This window comes from Mastomys coucha, unplaced genomic scaffold (assembly GCF_008632895.1).
Source record: "Mastomys coucha isolate ucsf_1 unplaced genomic scaffold, UCSF_Mcou_1 pScaffold19, whole genome shotgun sequence".
Classification (NCBI taxonomy): Eukaryota; Metazoa; Chordata; class Mammalia; order Rodentia; family Muridae; genus Mastomys; species Mastomys coucha.
Window position 1 is genome coordinate 21209473 of NW_022196901.1, and position 8739 is coordinate 21218211.

At 41.4% G+C, this 8739-nt stretch overlaps 1 pseudogene; it reads left to right on the top strand.

Moving 5' to 3' along the window:
- Positions 1-7019: 7019 nt before the first annotated feature.
- LOC116097580 lies at positions 7020-7485 on the top strand (annotated as a pseudogene).
- The last annotated feature ends 1254 nt before the right edge of the window (positions 7486-8739 follow it).

Sequence of the window (8739 nt, forward strand, 5' to 3'; positions counted from 1 at the left end):
TCTTGTTAGTCTGGCTAAGGGTTTATCTATCTTGTTGATTTTCTCAAAGAACCAGCTTCTGGATTTGTTGATTCTTTATATAGTTCCTTTTGTTTCTACTTGGTTGATTTCAGCCCTGAGTTTCATTATTTCCTGAAGTCTATTCTTCTTGGGTGTATTTGCTTATTTTTGCTCTAGAGCTTTCAAATGTGCTGCCAAGCTGCTAGTTTGTGCTCTCCCCAGTTTCTTTTTGGAGGCACTTAGAGCCTATGCATTTCCTCTTAGCACTGCTTTCATTGTGTCCCATAAAGTTTGGTATGATGTATCTCCATTTTCATTGAATTCTAAGAAGTCTTTAACTTCTTTATTTCCTCCTTGATCGAGTTATTATTGAGGAGAGTGTTGTTCAGTTTCAGTTTGTTGAAGATATTTACTGGCCATTTAAGTTGGGAATCTTCAGTCTCTTTTATACCTATTATCCTGTTTGGTCTTCTCATTGTGTCCTGGGTTTCCTGGATTTCCTGGGTTAGGAAGGTTTTGCATTTTGCATTTTCTTTGACTGCTGTGTCAATGTTTTCTATGGCATCTTCTGCACCTGAGATTCTCTCTTCTATCTCTTGTATTCTGTTGGTGATGCTTGAATCTATGATTCCTGATCTCTTTCCTAGGTTTTCTATCTTGAATGTCATCTCCCTTTGTGATTTCTTTATTGTTTCTATTTCCATTTTTATATCCTCTTGGTTCCTTCACCTGTTTGGTTATGTTTTTGGTTATAATTCTTTAAGGTATTTTTGTGTTTCCTCTTTAAGGTTTTCTACCTATTTAGCTGTGTTCTCCTGTACTTCTTTAAGGGAGTTATTTATACCCTTCTTAAATTCTTCTGTCATTACCATGAGATATAATTTCAAATCAGAATCTTGTTTTTCTGCTATGTTGGGGTATCCAGGGCTCACTGTGGTGGGAAAACTGGGTTCTGATGATGCCTAATAGCCTTGGTTTCTGTTGCTTATGTTCTTGCCCTTGCCTCTTGGCGTCTGGTTATCTCTGGTCTTAGCTGGTCTTGCTCTCTCTGACTATGGCTTGTCCCTCCTGCAAGCCTGCAAGCCTGGGAGATCAGTTTTCTATGGGAGGAATTTGGTTATAGAGAGCTGTGGTAGAGCATCAGCTATGGGGTGCAGATATAATCCAGAAGGCTCCTGTCCCTGACTGTTCCTTGATTCCTGTGTCCTCATGGCTCTATATGGGTCCTTCTTGGGCTAGGAATTTGAGCAGAAGTGGTGGTCTTACCTATGCTCACAGGTGAGTCTGAACTCCTGGGAGACCAGCTCATTCACAGTGGTATGTGGGTGTGGAGAGCTGTGGCACAGTGTCAGTTTAGGGCACTGACAGAAACTGGAAGGATCCTGACCCAGGCTGCTCCTCAATTTCTGTGTCCTGAGGGTTCTGGCCGAGTCCCTCTGAACAGAAGTGGTGGCCCTACCTGTGCTTACGGGCTTGTCTGCATTCCTAGGAGACCAGCTCTCTCCCAGTGGTAATTGGTATGGAGCACTGTGGCACAGGATTACCTTTGAGCACTGTGGCACAAGGTCAGTTCCAGGTGCATATCAAACCCAGGAGCTCATTATCTTAAAACACTCTTTAAATTATACTTCACCAGACTATAGAAAATAGACCCTGTTATGCACAGAGAACAGAGACTCCTACACTGACAAGATGGCATGAAAAAGAAGAGGCCTCAAGAGAAATTTTGAATCAGATCAGGCTTGATGGAAATCAAAGAATAGATTTTGGTGAGGCACAAGAGAGAAAAGGAGAGATGGAAGTCTAGCAACAGGACTAGTTTTGGATGAAAGGAAATTTCTTTCATTTCTTCCATGATGTATTTTCTGTGCTGTGTTGTTCACTGTCAGTCTTCCTGTGATTGACTGGGGCCTTCCATGGAGGCTTTGGTCAGCAGGAGATGGACGAAGACTGATTTTTCAGCAAGTCCTCCCTTACTGTGATAGAATTTAGGAAAAACATGTCTGCTGAAGGATTACTTTAGGTCCACATGTCAGAGAGGCTGCTGAAGAGTTGTCTCCCCACTCCAGCTTCCTCAGCCCTGTGCCATGACAACCCAAGGACAAGGCTGGATTACAGACAAGGTGCTATATTTTTTGTGAGGAACACTTTAATCTTTTGTTTTAGAGGTAGATAAAACAATATTGGCACATTGAATATACTACCAGTGGCATATAATGGTTACTTTCTAGGTGTGGTTGACGAAATGGGATCCACTATTTGTTGTGAAACCTTAATGGAAGACTGCTGCCCCAGAACATTTTCATGCAAACACAATGTTTTAGGTTTTTGGCCTCATGAACTTAGCCATGGGGTGTAAGATGTGCTCTGTCTTCCTTTGCTCTGGCAGTAATGGGAATTAAATAGCCTCTCCATTCTTCCTAAGCCCATTTCCCAAGCCTGGCATAAGTATTAAATGATATTAATATATATTAATGTCTTTACAGTAGGTACTCAATATGTATTTAATGTGAGTCATGAATAAAAAATATTTAGTTCACTTTAGAAGTATTTTAACTTTAACAGATTTCTCCAAAGGAGGTCAGAATCTCCATCTTTACAGTGAAGAATAGGAGGTTCCTAGGACTTAGTGGGTGGTAGTGGTGTGTCAGTTGGCACTTTGAGAACCTCTGGACTCTTTCCTCAGATCTTTTGATATAGTCTCTTTTCTGTCTTGAGAGACTCAGAATATTTCTATCCAGGTGGTATCTGTTTGTTGTTTTTGGTATAACGACTCTGGGGAGAAAAAGGTGTAACACTGTGTGATGGTGGAGACAGAGAAGACACATTCTAGAAGGCAGAGTTATCTACATTATCTTAAACAGGTGAAGGTGTAACACTGTGTGATGGTGGAGACAGAGAAGACACATTCTAGAAGGCAGAGTTATCTGCATTATCTTAAACAGGTGAAGGTGTAACACTGTGTGATGGTGGAGACAGAGAAGACACATTCTAGAAGGCAGAGTTATCTGCATTATCTTAAACAGGTGAAGAGTGCTAGTCTTAACTGCAAGAATTTGGCCCTTGTGGCCCAGAGGTTTGGGACTCAAGGCTTTTCATTTATGTATTCCCAAAGTTGCTTAGCACATTTATATGGTTACAGTCCTTTCAACCAAGGCTTTGACCTTGGACTTGCTGAGATTAGGAACTTGATTCTCTTTGGAATGCTTTTTGCCTTAACTTGCCTGGTAACCAAGCTTGGAACCATGTACGTATATTTTTTCCTACTCTCAGACTGCAGAAGATGAGAGTCATTTTTATAAACTGACAGAGAATCCCCTGGGATTTTGCAAGGCTGCTAAATGATGACTAATGGTAGTTAGCCTTCACTGTTTTACTTCCATGCATTAGTCATTTGATCCATGCTTCTTATTCCACCCCCCCCCCCAATGATGGTTATTCTCAATTGTCACATTGATGATATCTGGAAGGCTGGGCATACCTGAGAAAGCTTCTTTCATAATTAAATTATTTGATCTGGAAAGACCAACTCAGGTCTTTTTAGATGGTAAAATCCACTTTTAATCTGAGCTATACCATTGTTGGTAGCCTGTATATTAAAAAAAAAAAATGAAAGAAGAAAGCTTGTCCTCTTTGCCTGCTTGCTTTCAATCTCACTGACAAGTTTATTCCTTCACTGGCACTAATTCCTTGGGATTTGGGTATATATTGAAGACCACCTAAGACATCTTGCTTGGTGGATTGAACAACTGGATTCTTGGACCTTCCATCAGTAGACAACCATTATTGGAGTGGCTGGACCATAGTCTGTAAGCTATTATAATAAATCTCCTTTATGTGTATCTTATTCTATAAGTACTATTCCTCTAGAAAACCCTGACTAACACAGAGTTTTGGACCAGGAATGATTCTAGAGCAACAGAATTGTAAGGGTGAAGTTCTTAACTATCTGGACTAGGATTTCCAATTTGCTAATACCTACAGTTACTGAGTCATCTCTAGTAACTAAAGGATCCCCAAGAAACTCAAAGACTATTGGAAGCTGATGGTGTGAAGTATTTTACAAATTTAAGGAGACAAATGCATTTGACTATCTTGTTTTACAAATTGTGAGGGGCAATAGATTTGGTGACTCTCTCTATAGAACTTGATAATTTGTGGAAAAATAAGGAAAATGATAGTGTTGTCTGGTTGCTCCTAGCATCTTTGGATAAAATGACAAAAGAAAAGAATAAGCTATGTGATAAAATTAACCAAACAATTCTAAACGTGTCCTGGAAGAAAATCTCTCTGGCAGCCATAGAACCAAATTCAAGTCATGGTTTTAGAGGGTGTTTGTGCTTAAAATAAAAGTAATATCCATGATGGCCTAACCCATAATGAACGGCACAGGTAAAGTGAATTTCATGGTAGCATGACTTGTTTAAATCTTTGTTACTGGCTAAAGCTATCATGATGTTTTTATGACATGAAATAGATAAGAAACCTATTATATTATTGTTTGATCTATAAGTGTGGACATTTTTTCAAACAAATGAACGAAAGGTTGTCTTTGGTGACAAATGGGTATCTCAGCCTGTGAACAATTTTCCAGACTTGAGGCAGTTTGCAGACCCAGAAATCCCTAAATGAAGGAAAAGTCAGGTTTCTCTGAGGAAGGGCCTTCAGAAAATAACTAAGAGTTTTACTGTTAGTTTCACTACTTCTTCCTCACAGGGAACTATAGCATTTTACAAGGGTAAACATACATTGGAAGAAAGGAAACAATTGGCCTTTCTGATGTCTTTTGGTTCTGAATTGATGCTGATTCTGGGAAATCTCAAGAAACATTGTGGCCCTCCACTTAAAGGGCTTATGCAGCAGCTCAAGTGATAGAGTTTTGTCTGAAGTTTCATAGGTAGGGTTAATAGGTCTTCAAATTCATTCTATGGTTATTTTTTCAGTTCCAAAATGTGTAATTTAGGATAGTTATATTTAGAAGTTGGTTTCCTGACCTGTGGAATGAGGGCTATTATGGTTAGAATGGCTAAATGGAGGGCTTTACAGTTGCCTCTATCAGAAAAAATAGTGAATAAAAAATTCATTATAGCATCCCTGGAGGAATTGTAGCAATTAGTGCCTCCATCAGGGACTTGAATGATGAAGAAGTGATGGTTTCCACCACATCTCCCTTTAACTCTCCTCTCTGACCAGTGCAGAAGACAGATGAATCATGGAGAATGACAGTTGACTACCAAAATTTCAATCAATTAGTGACACCAATTATGGCTGTGGTACAAGATGTGGAGTGTTTATTTGAGATTAACACACCTACAGGTACATGGTTTGCAGCTATTGAACTAGCAAATACCTCTTTCTTGTTGCCTGTTCATAAGAACCATCAGAAGGAGTTTACTTTCAGTTGGCAAGACCAGAAGTATACATTTACAGTTTTACCTTAAGGATATATTAACTTTCCAGCCCTGTGTCATAGGTTAGTTTGAAGGGATCTTGATTATCTGTCTCTTCCATAAAAATATCACACTGGTTGACTATATTGACAATACAATGCTGATTGGACCAGGTGAGCAGGAGATAGCAACTGTACATGTGCTTCAGATGATAGGAAATAAATCCAACCATAATTCAAGGGCATTCCATCTCTATAAATTTCATAAAAGTCTAGTGGTATGGGGCATGCAGATATATTCCTTCTAAGATGAAGGGGAACTTATTACACCTTGCTTCCCCCACCATCAAGATAGAAGTACAATGTTGGTCGAACTCCTCTGGCCAGCATGGTCACGAGATTGACCCGGTACCAGCCTATCCCAAATAAACCTCATGTGATTGCAGCAAGTTTGGTCTCTCGTGAGTTATTGGGTGGTTGCGTCATCCTGAGACTTGAATAAGGATCTCCCCAGTTCTGGGGGGTCTTTCATTTTGGGCTCGTCTGGGATTTACGACCACCCTTGACTCTCTGAAGACCCCTTGGAGGTGAGTTTGTCTGTCCAATTATGTCTGTTTGAAGTTTTTACTTGTAATTTGTCTGTGAACTGCCTGTCTGTTTGCAATCTGTGAATTTGTAGCTGGCAAATTTGTAGCTGGCTTCCCGAGATGGCAGGGTTTATTTTTAGAGTTTAGTTTCAGTCAGCGACTCCCTCCTCCGTGAGGAGGAAAGGGGGCTGGTCCACAGACATGTCAAGAACACTGACTAGTACCCTGGGAGACGTCCTAGTGGAAATTGGGGATTCTCGGGGAAGCCCAGGAGGAACCCTACGGGAAGCCAGGGGAGAAACATTAATGCTCGAGAGGAGTGTGGGTCTGTTCTCCAGACCTGTTCGATTGGCTCCGCTTGGGCTGTTCTTGTTGTGTTAATCTTGTCTGATTTTCTGTGTTGTGTTTGTGATTTTTGTCACCCTTGTGACTGTAATGGGATGGATGGTAACTCTGACGTTGGCTCATTGGACCGAGGTTAGGGACATGTCAGTTCAGATGAAATAAGGACCTCGGTAAATTTTCGGCTGTCTGTTTTTCTGAAGTAAGTTTGGCACTTGCAATTGAGACGAATCTTTTTGTGTGTATTTTGTGACCAGTCCATCTCGGCAGCCATGGCAGGCATGGGCCGAGCGACTCTGTGATTTGGCTTTGATTACCTGTGTACCTGATGTTTGTTACTGGGCCCAATTGTCTTTCTTGGTGTCATGGACCTGAAAAGGTGGATGTCTGTGTGATGACTGATTTTGTGTGTGTGTGTTTGGACCTTGGACTGACGACTTACACCCCCCTTGAATGATGGACGGTGTTGGAGCTAGGGCCGCTGGGTCTTTGGGCTGCTCCTGGGGGAACTGGGAATAAAATGGTGTTGACAAGAATCCCTTGGTCCTGGGTTTCCTGAGAGTGCAGTCAGAAACATGAAATTGGCCCCATAGTTGCCAAAGCATTAGAGGCAGGGGCCCGCACACAGGTGCTGCAGTTCCAGTTCTTTCTGGGACAGATCCAAATCCCTGGCTTTTTCCCCATCCAGGCTGGCCGTCCAGATGGCGACCCCAGCCTCTACCCCAGACACACGGGCTCTAGTGGAAGCTGAGGCAGAAAGGTTATGCTTGTGGAGCTGGCTCTGGGAAAGGCCCAGCAGCCGACCCACAGCACCAAGCCATACGGGCTGCTGGAGACAAATTTGAGACCCGCTTCCAACATACCATCTCTGACCTGCTGCTCAGCTATGTGATCCCAGGCTCAGCCCAGCAACGTTTCACCCAGGTATCCCACAAACTTTTCCAAGGGGGCTCCAACTGGGGCTGTCTTGTGGCATTTTTTGTCTTTGGGGCTGTCTTATGTGCTGATAGTGTTAACAAAGCAATAGAGCCATTGGTGGGACAAGTGCAGGATTAAATGGTAGTCTACCTGGAGACAGGCTTAGCTAGCTGGGTCTACAGCAGTGGGGACTGGGCAAAATCCATAGCTCTATACTGGGATGGGGCCCTGGAGGAGGCATGTCTGCGGGAGGGACAGCTGCTGCTTTGAAGCCCAAGGCAGGTACCTAGGCTCCCCTGACATGGGTTTCAAGGTGAGGCGTGGCCAGAGAGCAGGGCACAGCAGTCAGAGACCCCTGAACAACCAAGTAGGTTTTTACAAAATAGATTTATTTGGTTATAAATATTGTCTTTATCATCTGTTTTACAAATTATTGAATTGGTACCTTGTAAACTGTGGTGATTGAATATTACTACCTTGAGAGTTATGCTTTGCTTACAATATGGTGGGTGCTGCTTAGATAAATGATTGTTGTTCTGTGTTTCATGACTGAGAAAAAAATGGTTAAAACTTTGGTTTAGCTTAACTTATTTAAAATACAGTCTCAATTTGTATAGCAGAGACTGATAAGCTGTTGTGCTGTGGCCAGGAGTTAAGCACAGATGAAAAAGAGCTGATAGAGGCTGTGTCTGTATGAGGTAGCAACAGCTTTTTGCTTGTAATATTGGTAACAGAGAATTAGCTTAAAATTTGTAACTCAGGGTTGCAGTCATGTTAAGCGACAACACATGGCATGAGCCGACTCAGGAAAACAGGTCTTCACGATATTTTATGTAATTCTTACCCCTCATAAATTTAGTGCGGCCAAGGGTGAGGCCTGGACCAGAGATAAGATTTAAAACAATGTCTTTGATGTATTAAAAATTGCACTGTCATTCATTCATATATAAAAATTGGCAGCTAAGCTTTGTAATGTGACAGTAATGCTTTGATATTGATTTTAAAGAAAATGGAATGTTTAAAACTGGGTTTTGTTTAAATTATGGTAATACCTTAACATTACAAGAATTAAAAAAGGTGTGGAGTCTAGTAAAGTAGAGACAAGTGATGAGCAGTCTGGAGACACATAAAGAGTTAGTTTGCCTTGGAAATAAAACGTAAATAGAAAAATAATCCAAATTCTATCGAAACGTGGTAGTAATGCTAAACTGCTAGCACCTTTGCCCCTAGACTAAACAAGCTTAAAAAGGAAACCTGGAACAGCTGTGGCTGTTGCTGGGAGAAGGCTGTTTTGCATGTATGATTGTCTGTTGTCACTGAGCCAGTGGGAGATGCCTGCTGATCCTTAGTCAAATGCACCTATAATTGGTGCACTCTTAGCATCAGCAAAAAAGGGAATTTTATCTTGTCCTTTATATCAAAAATGGAGATTTTCTTATTTGGAGATTTTAAGACACTGAGAACCCAAATACCCCCCAGATAGATCTAAAAGTTTTGTTTTTG